The sequence below is a fragment of the Apostichopus japonicus genome, chromosome 7 (genome assembly GCF_037975245.1).
Source record: "Apostichopus japonicus isolate 1M-3 chromosome 7, ASM3797524v1, whole genome shotgun sequence".
Classification (NCBI taxonomy): domain Eukaryota; kingdom Metazoa; phylum Echinodermata; class Holothuroidea; order Aspidochirotida; family Stichopodidae; genus Apostichopus; species Apostichopus japonicus.
This window is the reverse complement of record NC_092567.1, coordinates 9,019,100-9,042,814: the sequence shown is the minus strand read 5'-3', so window position 1 is coordinate 9,042,814 and position 23,715 is coordinate 9,019,100. Positions and strand designations below refer to the sequence as shown.

Below are 23,715 nucleotides of genomic sequence, written 5' to 3'. Positions count from 1 at the left end.
GTTGACAATTATATGCTAACAGTGGCATGACCTATATGGATAGGGGGAGGGTGCCTTTGACTTGACGGTAAAAAAAAGTTCTCAAAGTTGTAACTATGGAAAGAAGGAGGGCTCTTATGGAGCACTTCTGTCTGCGACGCCTATGCCCACCATTGCACCCCCTCCTTCACCCCACTAGCTTTGTTATAGCAGAACAAAAAGAAATGGCAAAGAAACACAAAGAGCAGATTTCACAGATCAAGTTTGATCGGATTCGTTTCCATTCGATGAACGTTTATAATTACAAAATTAGTTCAGACATTTGTGTCCAGTGCTGACGTCATTAATTTAAACCCAGTTCGGAGAAGATGAACTTATTTTGATAGTTAAACCTTTCTTGGGTCAAATTTTATAAAAGGAAGAGGAATGTTTATCAATATAACCGAAATAGTTGTTATATGATCAGATTGTATCATGTATCATACGAGCTATGCTTTTAATGGTTATCAATATTCATATTGATCCTCTATTCACCGTCATGTTACTTTGAATCTGATAACTGAACGAGCTGAGTATATGACGGACAATATAACTTGATGCTTAATGGGGCCTGGGTGATCTTACCTTATAAGAGTTTTGTTAGATAAGCCAGTGATAATAAATGGCTTTACGATATAATATGATAGCAAATATTAAAGATCAATTATGCATTATTGTGCAAACTCTTACACTCTTTGTCTAATTTTATCGTTTCTGGAGTGATTTAAGTAGATTGCAGTATATTATATGTTAGGTTATGTAGGTACGTTGTTGTACTTTTGAAGGTGGAAATTCAACACAAACTGCGGCATTTAGGCAGAATCGTTACTAACTGATAACGTGTATTTAGCAATTTAATGTCTAAGGCTCCGTAAGTTAAGAATGTACATTGAAATATATATAATTTAAATGATGTTCTTTCAACAATCATATTTAATATTAAATATCCAAAGATAAACAGCATACGTACGAACTTCATCCAGGAAATAAGAATACAGAAGCGAAGACTATAAAGTATGCAGATAATATGACGTCAAACTGATACCATTGATAGCTATACTATCCTCTTCCACCAGCAGTCACGTTCTCAACCCTAAAGTTCTGCATCTCTATTGAGTCGTGGTGATGAGCTTGCAATAGCCGTCATTTTATTGAGTTACGAAAAAGAAATAGAACCGAAGGTACCAGCAAAGATAATTCGATCGAACTTTTCGTAGATTTACAACGCTGTGAAACTACAGCCGACATACATTTGCTTGATGCACCATGAGCTTAATTTCTAATAATATTATGATTAAAAAGGAAAATGAAATTAAACGTTTCAGGAAGTAGTCATTTGATCATCATCATGGAAATAACTTTAGACATTTTACCACTGTCAACTAAATTCAGTGCCGTGGATGAAAACCTATGTATGTTTATGTTGGAATACGGTAACTTAGTGACGCTTAGATCTGTATGTTCTGTGATTGATAACACTGATGGCACACTACTGATAGGGATCTCTCTGATATTAATTTGCGGCTTAGTTTGATACTTCAACAACATCATACAGTCGATTGTTCGATCATATTACACCAGAAGCATTATGAGTAAAGAAGTGGAAATGTCTTTAAATAGGCGCATACGCTATACTTGCTGTTTAATCCCTGTAAAGATATTTTAATATTTCATACATTTTATAATGATGGTACTAAAAAATATAAACTTAGGCTTTTCCATTTTCACAATGACAGCAATTTATATTCAAATGGTGGCAAAATCAATTCTGGTAATAAAAAATCATTTTGAAGGTTGGTGAAGAATTTTTCGAAGACAAAAAACAGTAAATGGTTGGTATAGACTACATTGGTGCTTGAAACATTTCGAATAAACTGAACATCACGAATATAATTGTACTTGCCTGGACATTATGTTTTCATGGAGACAGTTTGTTATTACCATAGTAAAGAAATGATTTAGACCGAGCTTTTGACGGAGGTACTTAACGGCATTGAATTACGCAAAACAGTGAAAGGCGATTAATTGATGCATTAGCGTGACATAGTTCGTTTGATAATTAGTTTAATTCGTATGTAATATCAAGTTAGGTTTTTTCTATAATTTAGTTTCCAAGAAACGATTTTCTTACCCTGGAAATGATGACTAATTTACTTTAATTACGCAAAGGAATCAGTCACAGGTCAATGTGTATTTGTTTTGGTTTCTGTGTAATCAGCACAAATGACAGACAATGACTGCACTAACTAATTCAGCCTCTATCAAGAAAGTGAATGACTATTGTCTTACATAATTCACTTTATTATAATTGTTCACTTTGGGCTTGGGTCGTGATTGATCATCGGAGGATGTTCAAAACATCATTTTTTACCGTAACAAAATTTAGATTGTTACTTGTTAAGCCGATATTTTAATTTAAATGTTTATCAAAAATAATTACAATGAAGGTCATTAAAAGTTGCTTCTTTTTAAAAAAAAAAAATAATGGGCTAGTTAAAGTTATTTATTCTGAATAGTGTTTCTGGATGTTGATGTGACAATAACCTATGTCTTGGAGAAGTTAACTGTTGTTAGTTTTTAAACTAATACCGTCTATTCCAGATTATCAATATTAGCAAAGATTTTCATTGGAATGTGTACTCACATGGGATGACGAGAGATCAACGTGACAATACTTTGACATCCAATATCTGTTGATCTCCAAAAACTTTCTGGAAGTCAGGAAGGTAAAATTATGTACGAACTTCACCACCTGATATGGATTATCGTTATGTTATATAGTTTAAAATGTATCCAGGTATAAAACTAAAGTGGTCCTCTCGACAAAATTAAATCCTCCTTTACAAGGAATCATTTTTGCAACCCTCGAAAAAATGTATAGGTCTCTGAAAACTATTGATCCTGAATTCATGTTACATCACTTTGGATTACGAAATCATTGCAAAATATTCACAAGGTAAAGTCCTGGGATATTGATCCAACGAGAATAATTTGCACAAACATTTCCATGGATGTAGAGTACGACGAGAAGATTGCATTATCTTTTAATTGAGATGCCTTTGAAGTAAATAGTATTTAACTAAATGGTTACACTATCACCAGCAGTCTCCGTACGTTAAATTGCTTATGTTGGATTAGATGCACGAGCAACGAGCCTATTCAACTATCATTAATACAATACTGTATGACTAGATACAGAACACCAGTGCCTGGAATGTTTGCAAAGCCACCTGCGGTTTTCTTTTCATTCATTTTTCTTGGGAACAAAGAATAGGATTTTACGCGTATTCAAGGGCGTAGGAACCGGGGGGGCTGGGGGGGGGGGGGCGCCAGCCCCCCAGTGAAAAATGTGGGGGGCGGAAGTATCATTCCGCCCCCCCCCCCCCCGCTCCGCAAGTCAGAAAACCCCTTTTTCATTTCCAAATGAGAAAAAATTCTCATTTGGAGCACCAAATTGCATTTAAGGCCAGGTGAAAATGCAAAATTCTTTACAAAATGGAGTGGGAGTTGAAATGTGCTATATTGCACCAAATTGCATCTGAGGCCACCTGGAAATGCAAAAAAAATCCAAAAAGGAAAGGGGGACACCCCCTCCCCTTAGACCCCTCCCCCAGTCCGGCCATCAGTCTTCAGCCCCCCCCCCCCCGACTCAAAAGTACCTTCCTACGCCACTGCGCGTATTGTTATGCTAATCTTACCGGATGTTTCCTCGCATGCCGAAATTATTCCTGAATCACGTGTATGGCAAAGCAAAATACCCACTAATGATATATTCCAGTTTTATTCTGTCGGAAAAATTGGATTATTGCTCAATGCCGGTCTTTGTTTCAACCGCTTATCCAGGTTTAACAACTGAAAATTAAAGCTTATATGCAATAAAATTGGATTATCGGTTAAAAATTAGACCGATTGTTTGGTTAATAATCGGAGTTTATCATTTTTAATCAAGGCTTTTCGACCGACAATACAGGCGTATCGTTCAAAATGCTAGATTATGGACTAATTAACCGGAATAATCGTTTGTATCCATATATGTAAATTGTCCATGACAAGCAATAGTTCGAAAGTCATCCTGTTCAAATTCTGTACATAAAAACAAGTTTGGCCTTTAACTTCCATCATAAACATATCGTTTAAACGAATGATTTAGCTATAACTAAATTTAGCCTGTAAATGTATAGTTGTATTCACAACGTTAACGAAATCAAATTGGTTATAATCTTTCAAAACTCCCCCGCCCCAACCTCCGAGGAATGTAAATAGCTTTGATGGTAGTAAGCTGTACATTACTCTGATTCCACTGTTGTTTCTCTTCATGTTTAATATCTATATCACTATGTTCTTTGAATATTCATTCTTGTACACATCAACAACTAACTTACGTCAAGGCGGCCCTTCCAATCTCAAATAAACATGGATGATCGAAATAATCCTACAACCTCACTCTGACTATCCTGACCGTAATCCACATTATTCACCTTTCGGTAATCTTGTTATAATCAAAAGATAGTTATGTCCTTCTCCCGTGTGATTCAAACTTTATTATTTAAGAGGGCGCTTGTACCATTTATTCAAAGAGATATGAGAACCGTGCGGCGATCAATGCTGATATTGTTAAGGTCAGTGCAGAGAAATGGTTTTATTTTGAATGCAATATATTTTATGTACATTTTTTAGATTGAATGCTAGTTTGTAACGTTGGACTATTTCGTTTTAGGCTAAGCAGGTTATAATTTGTATATTTCAAACAAATAATTCGGTTGATTTTGACAAATCTGTTATTCGCTTCAGGACTACCGTAGCAAAGTTGTTCCTTAAAATTGTTATGCTTAATTCAAACAAACAGTAAATTAAATTTTGGATGTTTCCAGTTCATCTTTAGTTCTTCAAAGGTTTAAATCTAGAAAACAAATAGCTGGGTGACGACAGGTAATAAGCTTATGTACTTTACTAATTGCTCTCATTAACCGACTTAAAACAAGATACCTTAATTTGATTAACTGCAATCAAATTTTAAATACACTGAAGATTTTGGTAACATACTTGGTAAATCGTAATACGGCTGCTTTATGGTTTACAAAGAGAGGAACACTTTCTTTTCATCACTGATATCCAAAGTAACGTTTTCTAAAAGGTAACTTCAGGTTAATTAAGATATCATTACACGATGTAATAATACATGTAGATAGAATGCTTGTAAATGAAGCAGTAAAAGCTTACACTAAATTTGAGTCAGATAACACAAATGTATTATGTCCTGTATTATTAGTTCAAACAGTTTATTTCTAATCAGCAGATGTACGGCCTAATCCATATGGTTAGATATGTTAATAATATTATCATAGTAGTTAACCTTACATGGCTTGGCTAGGGAGACGAAAAAACTGTTACAAATTAACACAAAAGTACATTTAAAAGCGTCGTTAAACGTTAAATTATTTTCACCCATAACCTAACCAAACATGATCAGGTTTAACATCTTTCCGGTCATAGAAGCCTTTCACACCCATGCCGTTCCTGTTACACCCTCGAAATGGATCAACATACTGTTTGCATTATAATTTCTACTTGTTAAACAATATTTCCTGCCAACTCCCAAAAGAGGGGTAAAATATATACTTCACATACGTCAACATTGTTTTATTTTTTGTTTATAGTAAGATATTGAAGCGAACACATACAAAATTAACTAGGAACAATCATTACCCTATCACTGAACTTCCATCAATCTGATACTATCGCTTGCTTATGATGAATTGCCACAATATGTCAGCTGGCCGTATATCATATGCTGCGCTGTTGACGAGAAGATATATTTCTTGCACTGCTGACCACAAAGTCACACCATGAAGGATAAAATAAGCCATTTACTCAGTCATAGAAATGAAACGATACAGAATCATACATTAAGTTGAGAGACACAAAACATTCTGCCTTTGGATTACAGATAAAAATGTCTTTGGAGCAGCTAAACAGTTCTTAACAGATTCTAGTTTGGTTTGAATGAAATCAAATTATAATTGAACTTACGTCACTAGGCCAGAAGCATACCTAGTTTGTACATATTATCTACCGGTTTCGCGAAATTTCTGTAGGTCATCTGAGGTCAGGGGGGGGGGCAACATTTGTTTCTAGAAAAGTTTGGGATGAACTTGAAGAGAAAGCTTAAATTTACGGCACATAGAGCGATAGGGACACTTTTATCAGGAGAAGAAGAATTTCTTTATCTCAACTGCAAATATACCAGCCCCACCTACAGTATGTTGATCGTTACTGTATAGCCATAACCTTCTGTTTGACCTTGATGCAGGACAGAACAGAGTTAGAGGGTGATATTACAAGTTAGTTCATAGACTACATGTTACATAGAGATAACAATGTTGATATCAATAATGTCATGATAAGATCCTACGAGATGAATTTATGACATAGTAACAGATAAACGGGATGAATCGGTTGTAATTGTATCACAATGAGAGACTCAGAATCGCCTCAAAGGGAACAAGTGTGTTTGGTTGTAAAAAATTGCATATTTGTACAAGCATGCAGAAATACAGAAGATACCAAGAACAATTACAAATAAAGGGATAATTATTTCCTTGGAAAAAAGTAATATAATAAACAGATACTGCAACGCAGTGATTTTCTCCATATTTGTTAGTCTGTGTTGTATAGTTATGTAAATATGTGTTTTGCGGGACAGGGCTTGGGTTATATTGGTACACTTTATGGCTTCATAATATCCAATTGAGTTAAAGCAAATTCGACAAAAACTGAATAACAATGAAGAGATCATGAATATTCAGTAATCATGAATCAGCATCATTAATAAGAAGAAGCAAAATAACAATACAAAAAGATGAAAACCATTTATGGAGAGCCGATCATTGCATTTAAGGTTCATGTTAAATATACAGAACATTATCTTCCTTGCTATTATGTTAAAATTTTATTTTAATACGTCAAAGTCACGTGTTCCTATTGTCTTCAAAGAAACATCATTAGATATCATAATAATGGAACAAAGAACTGGATTAAAAAACAAAATATGTCATTTTTATTCATTTATGTCTAAGACAATGTTTTAGTATGATTTTGAATAACAGAATCAATGGTATAACGGTAGACAGCCAGTCATTGTTATTATGGTAACATTTAAAAATATTCTTCTAATATTCACTGTATTACGCGTAAGTAATATCAAAGATTAATTCATAATAGAGATATAGGAGGAACGAAAGATAGCAACTAAATCTTGAAAGAAAGTAACATTGGTAAATTGTTTAAGTAGAATGTTATCTAATAATTAATGACTAAATATAACAATAATTAGAGCAAGTTTTAGATGTAGTCTTAGAATTGTTCTAAATCGAAGGAAAATATCGGAATATAAAGAAATAAAAAAGATTTGAGAAAAAACGTAATCAGTAGACTCATTTATAAAGCGCATTGAAATAACAATGGAAGAATTAAATGAAGAGTATATACAGAGCCGATCTAAGTATTTAAGGATTACTTGATATACACATAATATTATCAGCTTTACTACGACATAATTATGTAATGCTAAAACAATAACTGTTTAACGTTCTGCTTATATACCTTATAAAACAAGACTTTATATGAAGCAATTAATGAAGGCAAACTGTAATATTTCAAAACTTATTCAAATCTACGAGTATTGTATAGAAACGGTATCTCCAAGTTCAAATGTAATATCTCACAAATGCGTAAAGTGACCTAAAGGGACTTGCTCGTCAATATCTTACCTATCATGTAATATTAACATGATCGACAGCTTACCTATCATGTAATGTTAAAATGATCGATAGCTTACCTATCACATAATATTAAAATGATCGATAGCTTACCTATCACATAATATTAAAATGATCGATAGCTTACCTGTCACATAATATTAAAATGATCGATAGCTTACCTATCATGTAATGTTAAAATGATCGATAGCTTACCTATCACATAATATTACAATGATCGATAGCTTACCTATCACATAATATTACAATGATCGATAGCTTACCTATCACATCATATTAAAATGATCGATAATTTACCAATCACATAATATTAAAATGATCGATAGCTTACCAATCACATCATATTAAAATGATCGATAGCTTACCCATCATGTAATATTAAAATGATCGATAGCTTACCTATCACATAATATTAAAATGATCGATAGCTTACTTATCACATAATATTACAATGATCGATAGCTTACCTATCACATAATATTAAAATGATCGATAGCTTACTTATCACATAATATTAAAATGATCGATAGCTTACCTATCACATAATATTACAATGATCGATAGCTTACCTATCACATCATATTAAAATGATCGATAATTTACCAATCACATAATATTACAATGATCGATAGCTTACCAATCACGTAATATTAAAATGATCGATAGCTTACCCATCATGTAATATTAAAATGATCGATAGCTTACCTATCACATAATATTAATATGATCGATAGCTTACTTATCACATAATATTAAAATGATCGATAGCTTACCTATCACATAATATTAAAATGATCGATAGCTTACCTATCACATCATATTAAAATGATCGATAGCTTACCTATCACATAGTATTAATATGATCGATAGCTTACCTATCACATAATATTAAAATGATCGATAGCTTACCTATCACATAGTATTAATATGATCGATAGCTTACCTATCACATAATATTAAAATGATCGATAGCTTACCTATCACATAGTATTAATATGATCGATAGCTTACCTATCACATAATATTAAAATGATCGATAGCTTACCTATCACATAATATTAAAATGATCGATAGCTTACCTATCACATAGTATTAATATGATCGATAGCCTACCTATCACATATTTTATCATTTAGTGTGATTCTCCTTTAATATCACAAACAAGTAGAAACTTTACAGATGCAATAAAAAAAGAACGTGAAGGAAATAATGAAAACGAATAATGAAACACAGAGAGCATACCATTGTATTTAATGTTTACCTAATGTACATTACATTATCAGCGTTATTATCTTATTCAATCTTGATGAATTATGTAAGCTCACGTGATCGTATTGTCCTAACAAACAAGGCTCTATTTATGACTTTAATAACAACGGAAGGTAAATGAAGACGATAAAATACTAACAAGAGTCCAACGGTCACTATGGTTACGTGATTAGTGGAATATTAAAGTGTTTTACGTCATCACCCAATACGGTATCATAATATTTATGTCCACATGTACCAGCTATTAACCAACAACAGTATTCCAAGTTTGGATACAATATGAAGTAGGTTGTGGAGTTATTGCAATATAACATTTTGGCCTTTCCCAAAAATTGGGCCTAATTAAACTTTGCGCTCAAATGTTCCAAAAATATTGGGGCTCACAAGTTTGGGTCCAGAAGTGCATAACCTCATTAAGATTCGTAAAGTCAGTGCTAACAAATAGGGCACACCTTCTTACTAAAATACATCTACATTAAGCAAGTATGAGAAATATCCATCACTCCGTTGTTGAGTTATCGCGGACCCAAGCATGTGTCACAGAAGCACACACAGACACACGACTTCAATATCGCATAGGTTCCTTTTGCCTTCGATAAAGGGGGAGTCTAATTTTCTTTTTCAAAATTGGTATGTACTAAACTATGTATCGTCATTGTCACATTCCTTAAAACAAAGTTGGGATCTTTTCCAACCCAAAGTCAAACCAAGGTAGTGAAAAATGAAAAAAATAACATTTTGCTGTCAGTGACATCACACTTGACATCATCTGACAACACACCTGCTATGACATCACACCTGTTTGCTTCAAGTTCACTTTTGTTACAAACTTGTTAAGGTTATCGACGTTACAGTCTCTTTTGAGTCAAAACAGACACTTTTTAAAATGTAAAAGTAAGCAAATGAAAAATAATAATATGAATTCCATTAAAAGCGCTTACAATAATGGAGATATGTCAATCTGATTAAATTCTGTAGTAATGTTATTAATCTTATATTGACGTCGTTTAATCATACCTGGAGAGATTTAACTAACTGCGCATGATCAAAGCGCCCTTAACTTGACTGCAAATTTCGAAGAGTTAGCGTTAACACTAAATATAAACTTGTGTATGTTTGTTTGTCGGTGAACTATTTTGAGCGTTCATGTTATATTTTTCGTGCTCTGATGAGATCAGTTAATACAACAAATAGGATATGCCGTAAAATTGATAATAAACTAAATTATTAAAATGATGATTTGAAACAAACATATTATAAATCAATATAAACGATAATAAAGCGAAGCTTAAAATAATAATAATAGAATAATAAAATGAAAGTATTGACAAATGAAGTTATTGAAGTATCAGTCGATACGTCACAGTTTACATCAAATGTAGTTAAAGGAAGAACGAAGAAAAGTTTAATCATGCAATCCTAGTTACCAAGTGTGTGTGGATACAGTATGTAAATATATTTGCCAAAGCATTCCAAACATGTCTGCTTATAAAAATAAGTTTAGGAATATTAACATAATTAGACGTATAATTAATTTTCTGAGTAGTCAAGTGTTTGTCGGGGTGGAGGTGGGGGGGGGGGGGCGGTGGGAGGTAGAGATATGGGTCTGAAATTGGGATGAATCATAACATCACATACAATGAAAGTTGTTATACTTTGCACAAGAGGAGTGCGTGGAGGGCGAGAACAGGTCCAGCAATATCTGATCAGGGACACACGAGTTGGCGGAACGAACCTTTCTCTTCATTCACACAAGTAACGATGACTTTGTTACATACTAACTTAAATTGGAAAAAATACTGTACATAACCGTTTAATTCCCATTATACAAATTAGCGTTCTGGTTGTGGTGCAAATAACTACTATAACATCTACTTGGTCACCAATATGGTGGGTCTAACCCCTCCAACATCCCACCCCCACCCCGCTCCTCCACATACACACATAGAGAAAGGTAGAGATTGTGCTCTCTTTCTTCCCTCTCTCAATAGTTGACATCCAAGAAAATATAGTCTCCAATACTGATGACGTAGGGGTTGATGGATGACGTCATTAGAAGCTTGATTGGCTCTTAGCAAGTTTGAATTTGGCTTGAAGAGCAAACGAATTTAGAGTTAGGAAAGAAGTCAGATATGGACAGTTATGTTATTATTAAAACATTAGAAATGACTTTTTGTACAGTACAATAAAACACTAAGTAGCTTTTGTTTTGAGTTCTTTGTAGTAAGTAACATTTAACAAACCTAATCTCTTGATATGATGGGGAAGGAATCCCCTAGAATCCCCATCCCCTTCTCCGAAAAAGAAAAGAAAACGCTGTCATTACATTTAAATTATGTATGCTACCTGTGGTTAAATCCTCCTAATAGGTGGGTAATTTATCTTAATTAATAGTGGACGAGTTTCTCATAATTGATCATTATTTCCAAGATGTACTTCTCTGTTATCGTTTTGTTTTCAATGTCATCGAGTTAAATTCAAGAGATATAAATAGAAAATATGTTGATTGTTTGTTCAACTTGGTAGTCAGTGACGTCACCAGACTATTTCAGTTGGTGGCAAACATGAGGTCGCTGTCTCTAAATAAGAGATAGATAGTGAACAGTGAAGTACCAATTCGACACGGACAAATGTTGTAAAAAATAATCTCAATATGCTCTGGTTTAAGAACAGTTACAAAACTTGAGTTTGTTGACTTATTAAATTGTATAAAACACAGTATTAATATGAATATTTAGGCTTGCACTAAGGGGCTGACGTCATCATCGATTTAGCAATTAAAGGAGTAGTCCAGACATTTAGCATATGTTAAAGGTGAATATCTAACAAACCCAGAATAGTTGAAGAAACTTTAGTAACACTCCTTTTTTGGACTATAATATTTAAAGACTGAAATTCAGATTAAATTAATCCTTTAAACACAATGTAAATTGAACACTTATCTTTTACTTCTTTATTGTATATGGAATTATTAATATTATTTTACAATGTAATCTCTCTACAAGATCCATTCACAATGAATGTAAAATTTACAGTGTTTACGAAGTCACCATGCCATTGTCTTGAGAATATAAGCATTTGATGACGTCGCAATCATACTAGACTAGTTGCAAGTGTATTATACTGGAGCTCTATCTGGCACTGTTTGTAGTATTTGAGAGATATTAACAGTTTACAACCTAAATCTTTATTAGATTCTTCCTCACTGAAAGTACTGTACTGCCATCGTTTTGAGAATAGAGCAAATGACGTCACAGTCCTGCTGCTAATTGGCAACGCCAGATGAACATGCTCTTTGCATTGAGCTGTAAAATAAAGATAAAATGATATATATTAGGTTATATTGTTATCATAATAATTGGTCAAAAGTATACTTATTAGTAGAATAATGGGGAAGTGATACCTAAGAGTACTTCTCCTCCCGGAAAAAAGCGCCAACAATACCACGAGCCAATAAGTTATTTAACTCACCGGCTAAACAAAACACTGCAACACGGTAAACAAGCAAACTATGTTTTTGTTAATGGAAGGAACTTATTACTAAATTCCATACATTAAATAAGGGATCATCTTTGTTAATGAAACATATAATAAAACCAATTATAGTTGAAGAAAATGGTGTTAGTGACCAAATAAAATAGATAATCACAGATATCGGAATACAAATTATGGTTATTGATGGAGATTAATATTAATATATTAAGATTTTACAAATAAAAGTAAGTAGCAGACAATCACTGTTAACAAATACAATGTTAAATACCAAGGTAGAGAGTATTTAGCTGTATTGACTTACAGTTACTTGCGCCTTGCCAGGTTGAAGTTCGCCAAGCTCCACTGGTAATTCTCATCATTGAATCCCTAAACAAGAGGAAAAATATAAGTAATGAATATGTATAAGATAAAACAGAAACAAAGACAATGCAGTATATTTAAATGTTGTAAATATTCATCATATGCATCCATATTAAAAGTGTTATTTCAGATAAATGGATTCATGTTACATTAAACTTTGTATGTTTTCAAATGTCTCGCAAATTTTTGTCCTGTTTATTGTTATTATTTCAGTTATTATTTTAGGATTTCTAACGAGTACGTCTTGCAAAAAAGGTTTATGTGTAAAACAGGATTACTGTACAAGAATCAGTTCACTTATCGCCACACCCCATCCTCTTCCCTGCCGGTAACCATCAAATGACCCTATCCAGGGGATTTCCCTTGATATCACGATGACTCAATCAATACAACCCAATGTACTATCACACATTGGTGCGATGCGGGGAAATGTTCCGTTATGTTTATAAGCTGATCCCGTCTAGCTGAGTAGCCATTTTCAATTATATTGCAAAGTTTAACATTCTCATCATTATAGAAGTTCGACAATCCCTTTCTAACATTAATTTAATCGTTACAGAAACATATCCAGGTCACTCAGCTCTCATTATGTGCTTTTCTTAATAATTCACAAATGTTGGAGACAAATCAAACTGGACATTGACTCACGTGATTTTGCAATAGCAAGGTGAGAGTTCAAGAGATGGTGACGAAGGCAGTATTCTTAGGGTGTTAAAATGACCAGTTTACTCCATTCTGAAGGTAAACTGATCCATAAACGTGGTTTATATATTTCCAGCTGGACCCACCCCTCTCCCTTCTTCCTCTAGGACTTTGAAACCAATCGTAACATTTTTGTAAAAGTTAAGTAAAATGTTGGGTAGGCCGTGTCACTATATGACGTTCCTTTACTAAGAAAATTCCCTGAATTAATCATTTTTGACATATAACGGGATAGTTATTTTAGTTGCTTCTCTTGACCATGCTAGACCGGGTTCTGCTTTATGTTTTGTTCTGACGGAACTTGTGTTATCATAGGCATATTTTATCTTCAGTGGAAAGCTATGAACGCCGGTGCCTTTCAATCATAAGGTCCCGAGTTCGAGTCACACCAAGATTAATGAATGTCGTCCAGTTACAGACAATTCATAATAATGTACGTTAAATATGAATATAAGAGACTGACTTCGGTCAGCTTGCGGCTTTGATAAGCCAATGATGGCTTATTTGCGAGTTCCTGCTTGCAGGAGGATCTAAAATACATATATGAACAGTTTAGGTGTTAATTATTAATGCATATTATAGTGCGAAAGACAGAGTCTTTCTTGCTGGCGTTACTTTATTTTCCAAAACTATAATTTAATCATCGATAAATCCTTAAAATGTATTAACTAGTCTAAATAACCATCCCAATAACACAGAGATGAACGGTAAAAGGGGAAGGGCGGGAGTGTTGGACCCAGACCAATGTTCAAGGGTACTGAAAGCACTGCCATGTGAATGTTCCACTGTCAAGAGCCCGCTCAATACCCATGGCTAGTGGTCTAGTTGGAACCGGAGACACATTGCCTAAGAAGCCTTAAAAGGATTGTCTGGTGGCCCAAAGAAGTTACCTTAAAAAATAGTAAATAATTTTCCAAACATGTTGTCAAAGTATGAGAACGCTAATGTTGCGTTTGACGGAGAAACGATTTTTTAATCGTTATGGATAGACAATTCAAATATGATTTGAACAGTACAATACGTGACGTCAGCTCTGCCATAGCAGATTGCGTCATAACCCACCCTCCGCACAGTACCTATACGGTAATCACAACAAAACAGCGTTTGTATACAGATAAATTTCTTCCATAATTTCCGGTGAAATTTCTTAAAAATTAGATATGTTTTCAAAAACTCCTTAAGCCGCCATGTACTTGAGCGGTGGTTCCGTGGTCTTTGAGTAACAGAAGGTAACTTTTAACAGCAGACTCTGAGTTGTTCAGGCTATACATCGCGCTATCCAGCGCCAACGCGAAAAATGTTCGCATGTAGGCTATACTCAAACGTTGACAATCGGACAGTTCTGCGAGCCTAAGCTTCTCAGTGCTATATTCTGCTCTGACAACGATTCGATCAATTTCTTCAATAATTTCCGGTGAAATTTCTTATAAATTAGATATGATTTAAAAAACTCCTTAAGCCGCAATATATGTAGTAGATCGGTGGTTTCGTGGTCTTTGTGTAACACAAGATAAGTTTTAACAGCAGGCTCTTCGTTGTTTATACATCGCGGTATCCAGCTCCAGCGCGAAGAATGTCCGCGTGTATAGGCTACACTAACGTTTACAATCGGACAGTTCTGCGATGACATCGATCCCGCCAAGTTTCATCTTTCGGTTTAACGAATACTTTACAAGTTTCCTTTTACTGTTAATTTGATCCGTGAATTTTATTTCAGCGATTTCGAAGAACAGTTAATGAACTGTGGTTTGAGTGTGAGTGTACTATGTGTAACTCTATACAAGTACACCAACTGAGCATCGTAGTATATACGTTCGCGAGTATGTACGTTATATATATGAGGCAATCCAATGTGCTTACACGTGAGTTAATTTGCTGCGGAATTGGGAGTGCTAACTTCAAGTCGCCTGTTTTGCCTATCTGCAAGCACTACGTCAATCACCATATTGAAGCGTTCGAACAAACGGTACTTTTGGTGAGAAACTGGTGAATTTGAAAACCAGATTTCTACAAGAAGAAAATGTCGAATGGGGACAATTTTTACATGGTTAGAAAGAGAAAAATAATAATTACAAGGACAATGTATCAAAATCTTCCACCAGACAATTCCTTTAAAAAAACTTCTGAAATTAGGTTTTAAAAGTATTCGATGCATCCCGGGACCCCAATGCGAACATATACATAACTATAGTGATAGAAAATCACTGTTCCGAAAAATAATTCGCGATCATAATAGACTCCTGTACCCTCCCCGAAGCATCTGCGCAACTCTTGTTACCAAAGAACCGTATTATGGAAACCTGTTAGTTTGCTGGTAGTAACAGTTAGACTTGATCTCGTTTTGTTTTTGTTGAGAGAGATGAGAGAGATGGGAGAGATGGGAGAATTTGAAGAGATAGTAATAGTGAGTTAAGAAGAGACAACGATATGTTTTGTTTGGACAAAGAGGATCAACATGAAAACCCTGTCAAAACAAGAAATTGAAAGCCAGATTACTTTCTTACAAGTCCGGAACGATGAACGAGATATCAAGATACTTTGAAGCTGTAACACATTGTAGACAATACGCACTGCAAACACGTTTGGTGTCACGTGATGCAAATTATTGACAGATTTATGTTTTATTTGCTCGTTTTTCGCTCTATTGTTTTGACTTTACAATGAACGTGAATCCAGTGTTAACCATATTATATGAGTCGCATAACTAGTCAAAATGAATGTCTCGTAAAACAGGAATTACCTGCTTTTATTTCTTACTATATTGTTAGTTTCTCTGTACAGTATCAGTTTAGCGTTTCATAATTCAAAATGAAAGGTAATCCGGACGTTGAAGGGTTAAACTGACCGATGTTTATGAAAGTATTGTAAACGTTTTGACGGGTTAATGTTCGACGTCCAAGGGCAATTTGCTTCCTTTATACATTAACATGAAAATAGCTATATATCTAGGTAATTAATTAATATTGTTCCTGTATCTCAATGGTTACACCTTACCGTTTTGTCTAATATTTCTACAGACCCCATATGTCAAGATGTATTAAAACGATTCTACTATGAGTGACTTCTTACACTTCGCCGAAGAAAGTTGATGGACAAAAGACGTCCATGAAGAGGGATGGGGTGGGGTTAATTGAAATTTTCATCTAACTTTGGGTAACATACTCTACTTTTAAACAATTTAGTCCTACGAATCCTTCCCCCCTTCCACCGCCTTGGACAGTGGAACTACGAGCCGCTAGTTATCTGCCTTTCAGGAGAAATACTTCATCACGTCGCCTGCATGGTGAGTATACACACCCAATTTCCCTTATTACAATTTATATGCAATGCTAATGTAGCATTAATACACCTTAGCTGCACGTGTACTGTAACGTCGTATTTGAAAATAATTTAAATGAGCCCTACGAAGAAATATAAAACGTGCCTAGAAATCAGCTCTTATGTTCTTTCTGAACAAACATTGACATTATACTAAACGCCCATAAGAACATTATTTGTTAGCTGGATAAGTCAGACATATAATGTAACAAACTGAATTAAAAAAATGGAACCTCCTTAGTTGGTGTTATATGTGTCACCTGTTTGTAAATGTGTTTAGGCAACGACATGTTAATGATCAATGTTTTCATTTATTTTTCAAAATAAAATTTCATGTAGAGGAAAAATAATGTAAAATTGTAATTCATTGCTAGCTCATTTTGACTAACATTAGAAAGGTTTGGTACAATATCCATAAATTGGCTTTCATTTTGCAAAAAAAAAACAGACTAAAAACTACCGTAAAAAAATTAACTGTACCAGGTTGTGCTGATAAATAGTAAATTAATTGAGATATGAACCAGCGTAAATCATCTCGAAATATTACTTGAGGCTTTGAACTGACACACATTTGGGAAGTATATTGATCAATAAATGTATTTTTTAAGTTTATGTTGGAAGAGTCAACTCTCATGCATGCAACTTCATCCAAATCACTATAGTGTCGTTAGCTACCTTCACCGTTGTGTTCATGTCTTTTATATAAACAGACCTGAACTGGAACTTACTTCTTGCTCCCCTCCTCCATTTAATCCACTCTGTAAGGGATTACGGTATGACGTCATCACTCAGTCACTAAAACATCAACCGTTCATTTTTACAATGTTCCTTATATGTCATATAACAACAGTTCGCTCCGAGTTAGTGTTTTTATGACACAGTATATGCTCTCGTTTCACAATGATTCATGATGCTATTACCGAACGGATACCCTCCTAAACCGGCCAAACCCCTCCCCGACCCCAGGGAATGATTCTAATGATTTTATTATATGAAAAAAATACCGGAGTAGAGATTTATGGTTAGATATGAGTATAGACTTCCACAGTTAGCCCTTTGTGTGTAGAGAAAACTGTTACCCTATAAAAGTGAGATTCAAAATGTTCATTTTCTTTTTTATCAGTTCCTTTCCCGGTTAACAAACTGTGAAAAAAAAATTCACGGAGAAATTAATGAACAAAGGATTTTCTACAAGAAATTTAAAATATCCTCTTGATACTTTTTGAATTGCTAAAGAATTATGATATGCACATCAGCAGAGTGAAATAAAATAATCATTAAGCATCTGCCGAAGGGAGGGGATTGACAGTTTAAAAGTTAAATTCCAATATTGTGTGAAGCTTGTAACGCTCCATAACATCGGACTAAACCTTGTAGTATTTAAAAGTCTATCCGTTTCTTTGTTTACCATTTCTCTGACTGTGTGTGCGAAAGGAAGATTATTTAGGCCGCATCTAAACTTGACTTTGAGAACAGTGCTATCACCAGTACGAGGTATAAACTTGTAGCTGGCCTATCTAAATTCCCTGTTCGATGCACGACAGTTATAAATCTTTTCCTCCTGATGAAAAACAAAGTCTAATACTCTTTTGTCTTATTTCTTTGTTCAACATTAATTTATACCTCTTTGTCTGTTATTAAAATTACCGTTACTAATTAACAGGAACATTAATCTTTGTCTCTCTTACCTCTTCTCCTGGTAGATTGCCCCTTTTGTCACAGGCCTGAAAGGAAGAGAAATATTATATATTCATGAGATTTTGAAAATGAATTTCAGGAAAATATAACATGGCGAAGCAAAAAATTTATAAATTAGAATGATATATCTTCACAAATATCACAGTAAACTACTCCTGAGAGGTAAACGCACATCTTCATTGAACACATTAAAGTCAATAAAGGAGATAGACTCGTCCATGTAAGATGCACGGACTTAATAACATGAGTAAACATCAGCTTTACAAGGAAGACATAGTTAGTTTTAAACCCGCCCATAAAGACAGTGACGTCATCAAACACTGAGTGACGTCATAATGATGAGCTTCTCACTAAGATGATCAGATAAATACCATGAACGACAGAGAAGATGACAAGGAGGAAAAAGATGACAGTATTCAAAGATAGACCCCAGAATATCGTTATTGGATCGATGTAATGATGCAAAAATAAAGCAAAATATTGAGTAGCCCCTTCCCCCTCCGTCTTAGATATTCTGTTTTTATCGTATTGGTTGATCGTGAAGAGATAACCATGACAGTTTGGGAAATGTACATGTATGATGAACAAATCAAATAAGAGACACAAGGGGAGAATTAAATAGACTACTGTAGATCTGTTAACCTTTAAAAAAATCATAAAATATATAATCCCTGCACAGATTTTTTCTTTCTAAATTTACCCTGGGTGTGTGTATGTTTAAATGAAAGTTACACATGCGCACATAATCAGTTTTCCAATAGTTGACTCTCTCTGCTCAACGTTAGACAAGGAAAATTTAGACCAGGAAGCGACGGTCTGTAAATTAAGGAATATATTGGGTTTGTGTAACCGATGCGACCTGTGTGTCTATTAGACTAGTATTGGCAGAATCCACCTGCTGGACTTGATTTGGATTGCTCATATACTTTATAGAACTCTGTTCGGACTCGAGAGTGCCATATTCGAACCAAGTGGTCTCAAACTTGGCTCTGAATAAAGAATATTTGGACTCTACCACATCAGAGTGTTTCTTATACTATAACATACCAATATATTGAATGGTTCTGTTAGAAATTAAGTACTAAGAACAATAGGAACCATGTGAGGATACAAGGCCCGGAAGTAACATTATATTATCGTCAGCACTTGAATATAACTATGAAGATACAATAGTTAATTTGCCGGGTGGTAAATTTTACAAAATCAGCCACATTACCAGGTATTTGAACACCCCCCCCCCCCTTGTCATCCCACTCGGGCCTTAGCTCTTTCGAAATATTATTTTTGTTTGAAATTGTATTTATCAGTTATTCAAAAGACGAAAGAAATAATACAAATATTTTAAAAACACTATTATTTCAGATTCACCGTTGCCTTTTTTTTTTTGGTATCATAATGCTGCTGCTTATTCATAGAACTGTACATAAAGAGGATGGTACAAAGAGGATGGTACGTTTCTTGAAAATTAAATAAAAACCTTACATTTAATCTTTTAGTTTCACTTTTAAGTAGTCACCTCTCCTTTAATTTTCCTAGTATGTTAAAGTAGATTAAGTTGATGAATCCTACATAACAAATCCATCTGTTTCTTAGTTTCAAGTTAAACCCAGATATGCCCTTTCATATTATAAGCCTGCTAGGACCCAGACATTCATATCAGTCACGAAAAAAAATATATACATTGATCTAAAGCGATAATGAAATATAATCAATATGGATCCCTCAAATCCCATTACAACTCAAACTACTGGAACTGAGTAACATTTACTAACTGTTGCATTGCTGCGTATAGTGACATCACAACGTTAAGATTCTAGAGATGTAAAGTATGCATCGATATTTTCACCAATAAAACATTTTTTGACTGAGACGGTGTGGAAGAGAGACAATGGAAGCACGATAGATTCATTTCGCTTTATATGTTTTTATCTGTTTCAATATTCTCTATCTTAAGAATATTCATTGATTCACGAGGCACTAACTTGTATATAAGGAGAGCACATAGGGGTCTACATGCAGAGAGAGAAGGACAACAATAATTAGGAAATAGGATGAAAGTGCTGGAGTACGAGCGTGGAAGGGAGACTTCATTTATTTTCATTTATTTGTACCAACCTCGTCACAAGGTTTCTAACGTATATGTTGTATTGTACAAAATATATATATATATACATCCTGGAGAAATAACTCCTCGTCGTTAGACAATTCCCAATTGATCTTTAAATATATTTTCGTTACTTCAGTTTGGGGACATAGCCCCCCCCCTCCAAGATTAGGATGATAGAAGGGTGATAAAACCTTTTAATATCATCACGACACGTACGATTGCGCCCATTTAAAAAATGTCGGGTAAAATGAAAATCATCCTAGATTAACGCTCTGTCCTACCGTGACCTGTATTACATACTAATGTTCCATACCTCACTGATCTGTAACACTTTAAAACAAATCTAATAAAAAAAAATTAAAAAAATTATGTCAATATCTTACAGTTAGAATAATCACCAAGACTAGTTTGAAGTCTCTATAGCTATGCATACTGTAGCACTTTCATCCATGTAAACAAACATGTCTTAGTCCGTAGCGACTGCAACATAATACCTATAGCAAAATAGACTACTGTATATAACTATGTGTTGGCTGTTATACCAGACAGTCGTATTTTAAATCACCTTAGTCTCTACTTAAGACAAATCCCTCTTATGACATCGTCAAAGGTTTCAGATATAGCATTGCTTATACCATTTTGATCGAGAGGTATAATTATTTTATCAATAACGGTGTATCATAAAAAAATTTTTAAAAAATGATCAGATTAAAAATCCTCATCATTATAATCTGCAACATTTACATCTCTTCCGTTAACTAACTATTCCTTTAAGCGTTTTGATTGGACAATTCCTATTAATTGGGAATACATGAACTATTCGTATGGGACACCCATTGTATCCTGCACGTAGAGGTATTTTAGTAAATGCCAACAGAAATTTACACAATCCTCATATCTTGCCCCAAAAAAGTGCATTTCTGTACTTTGTGTTGTTTTTGCTACAATCTGCTGGTAGCAAACTTGACCGTTAAGGGAATGAGTAGAACTTGAAACATAATGTTACTTCAGTCCACCTGTGAAGATTAAAGTAAGTTTTCTAACAAACAAATATCTATGACAATAAATTTATGGGACACAAGTTGTCTAAATCTAGTTGAACGACAAATAATTCACTAATCATGAGCAGTCACGTGATTGTGACAACATATCTAAATATCTTAGTAAGTTGCAGGGTATCCATTAATTCTTCGAATATTTCACAGCTTGGTCAATTTACAAACTATGACGTAATAGGCAGCTTTATATAATGGAGACCAAATTCTCCTTACACCAGAGAAAAGAAGAGAATGACCATAACCAGGGAAATCCAGTGAGCCTGATACAAAGACAAATATATGCAAGGGCAGCTACAGTTAGCTACAGGGTCGGCTAAACGGCCTGTTTTCACGACAACTGTATGTGATATGATGAACATTTGCCCCGAAATTAAATGAACATAAACAAGAACGGTGCAACATGATTGACAACATTCTACGGTTTCATATTTAATGTACATCGAGATGGTGACGTAAAAGCGGGATATGTTCAGTGCATTCATTTAGGTGGAGATATTATTTGATTAAGATATTTGTTAATGTCATTGATTTTTATTAAGTTTTGGTTCAGAAGAATAATACCAATGTTTCACGAGGATTTATAGTGGTATGTTGGAAACGTTAAGCAGCGTCGGTTATGTCAATGATGTTGTGTAAAGTCATACCCGCTACTAGTGTTCTACTAAATGTTGAAATGCTATGCCCAGTTATTAATGATCATACCAATGCTTGTGATTTATCCACATACTTTTATCTCAACAATATATATTAAAGATATGTATTTCTGTGCACTTCCAGATTTTAATAAGCTTCTTTCTATGTTTGGAATAAACTTGATATAAAAGTTAACGTGGTTTGTTCCTATATTATTTAACGCCCTTAACTATCCACCCAATCCTAGACACTAACAATAAGTAATGAATGAGGCTGGAAGGTCCGGGTGTGGCAATAAATTATCCTTAACACTTGAAGATAATTATCAATATATAATAAACAAGTAACCGATGGCAAATTATGAATATTTAAATCAGATTATCAGTTACCGGCTATACCGTTGTTGGAACAACTCCACTCCAAACCCCCCCCCTCCCCACCCCGGATCCTGACTCCTTCAAAATAGTCTTATGTATGTATATTTGTGTCTGTTCAAAATACGCGGGAAATAATACGAATATTTGTCTTATATTCATACTTTATCAAGTGATTGCATATGTTTTGGTTACCATGGTAACCGTACAAGATAACAAAGAAGCGGGTTAGTAGAGCTACACAGTATACTACAGAGATAGTTTCTTTGTGTTTTCTAATTTATTCCCATTTTACACCAATACCATAAGTCCCCCTCCCCCACCCTCCCAAGATAAAAGAGTATTAGACTGGAACCCTGGCAATGTCAGTAATTAAAATACCTCCTCTTCCTTTCCTATATACAAATGACCAAGACCATGTCAAGCATTACCATTCAGAACAATATACCAGGGTTTATTGGTTTCAAATGAAAACCAGACCCGTCCTTTCATTATATTTATAAGCCTGCTTGGACCCACACACGTATGTCAGTGACGATGCACTAATCTGGATAAATCATAATTTAAGCAAGTGATCCTTTAAATCCCCTAGGGCTTTCTAAGCAACAACGTTTATTTATTAGCAATATTTAATTCACAAGGAAGAATACCATAATGAATATTTCTAGCTTCTGTATTTTGTGTTGTTTTTGCTACAATCTGCTGGTAACAAACTTAGCCGTAAAAGGAAAGATAAGAACCTTGAAAACATAATGTTAATTTATTTTACCAAAAATCACACCATGAAAGATGAGAGTAGGCAGAGAGATTACAAATTTGGAAAAATACAAATAAACATGACAAATAATTTGTGGGACACACAGTCTTGTCTGAATCTGATTAAACGATAAATAACTCACTTATAA

The 23,715-nt window shown here is 34.3% G+C and overlaps 1 protein-coding gene and 2 long non-coding RNA genes across 3 annotated transcripts in view; 1 reads left to right on the top strand and 2 right to left on the bottom strand.

Annotated features, from left to right (window-relative positions):
- The window catches only part of LOC139970099 (uncharacterized), a 377,392-nt gene that overhangs the window by 93,115 nt on the left and 260,562 nt on the right, over positions 1 to 23,715 (top strand). The gene's annotated exons all lie outside the window — the stretch shown is intronic.
- Positions 1 to 23,715, bottom strand: part of LOC139970041 (uncharacterized) — a 242,036-nt gene that overhangs the window by 139,204 nt on the left and 79,117 nt on the right. The gene's annotated exons all lie outside the window — the stretch shown is intronic.
- LOC139970105 (uncharacterized) lies at positions 11,809 to 18,685 on the bottom strand. Its single transcript, XR_011794008.1, has 3 exons — positions 18,629 to 18,685; positions 12,862 to 12,926; positions 11,809 to 12,370 (listed from the first exon to the last, which is right to left on the bottom strand). It is a non-coding gene; the product is annotated as an uncharacterized lncRNA (long non-coding RNA).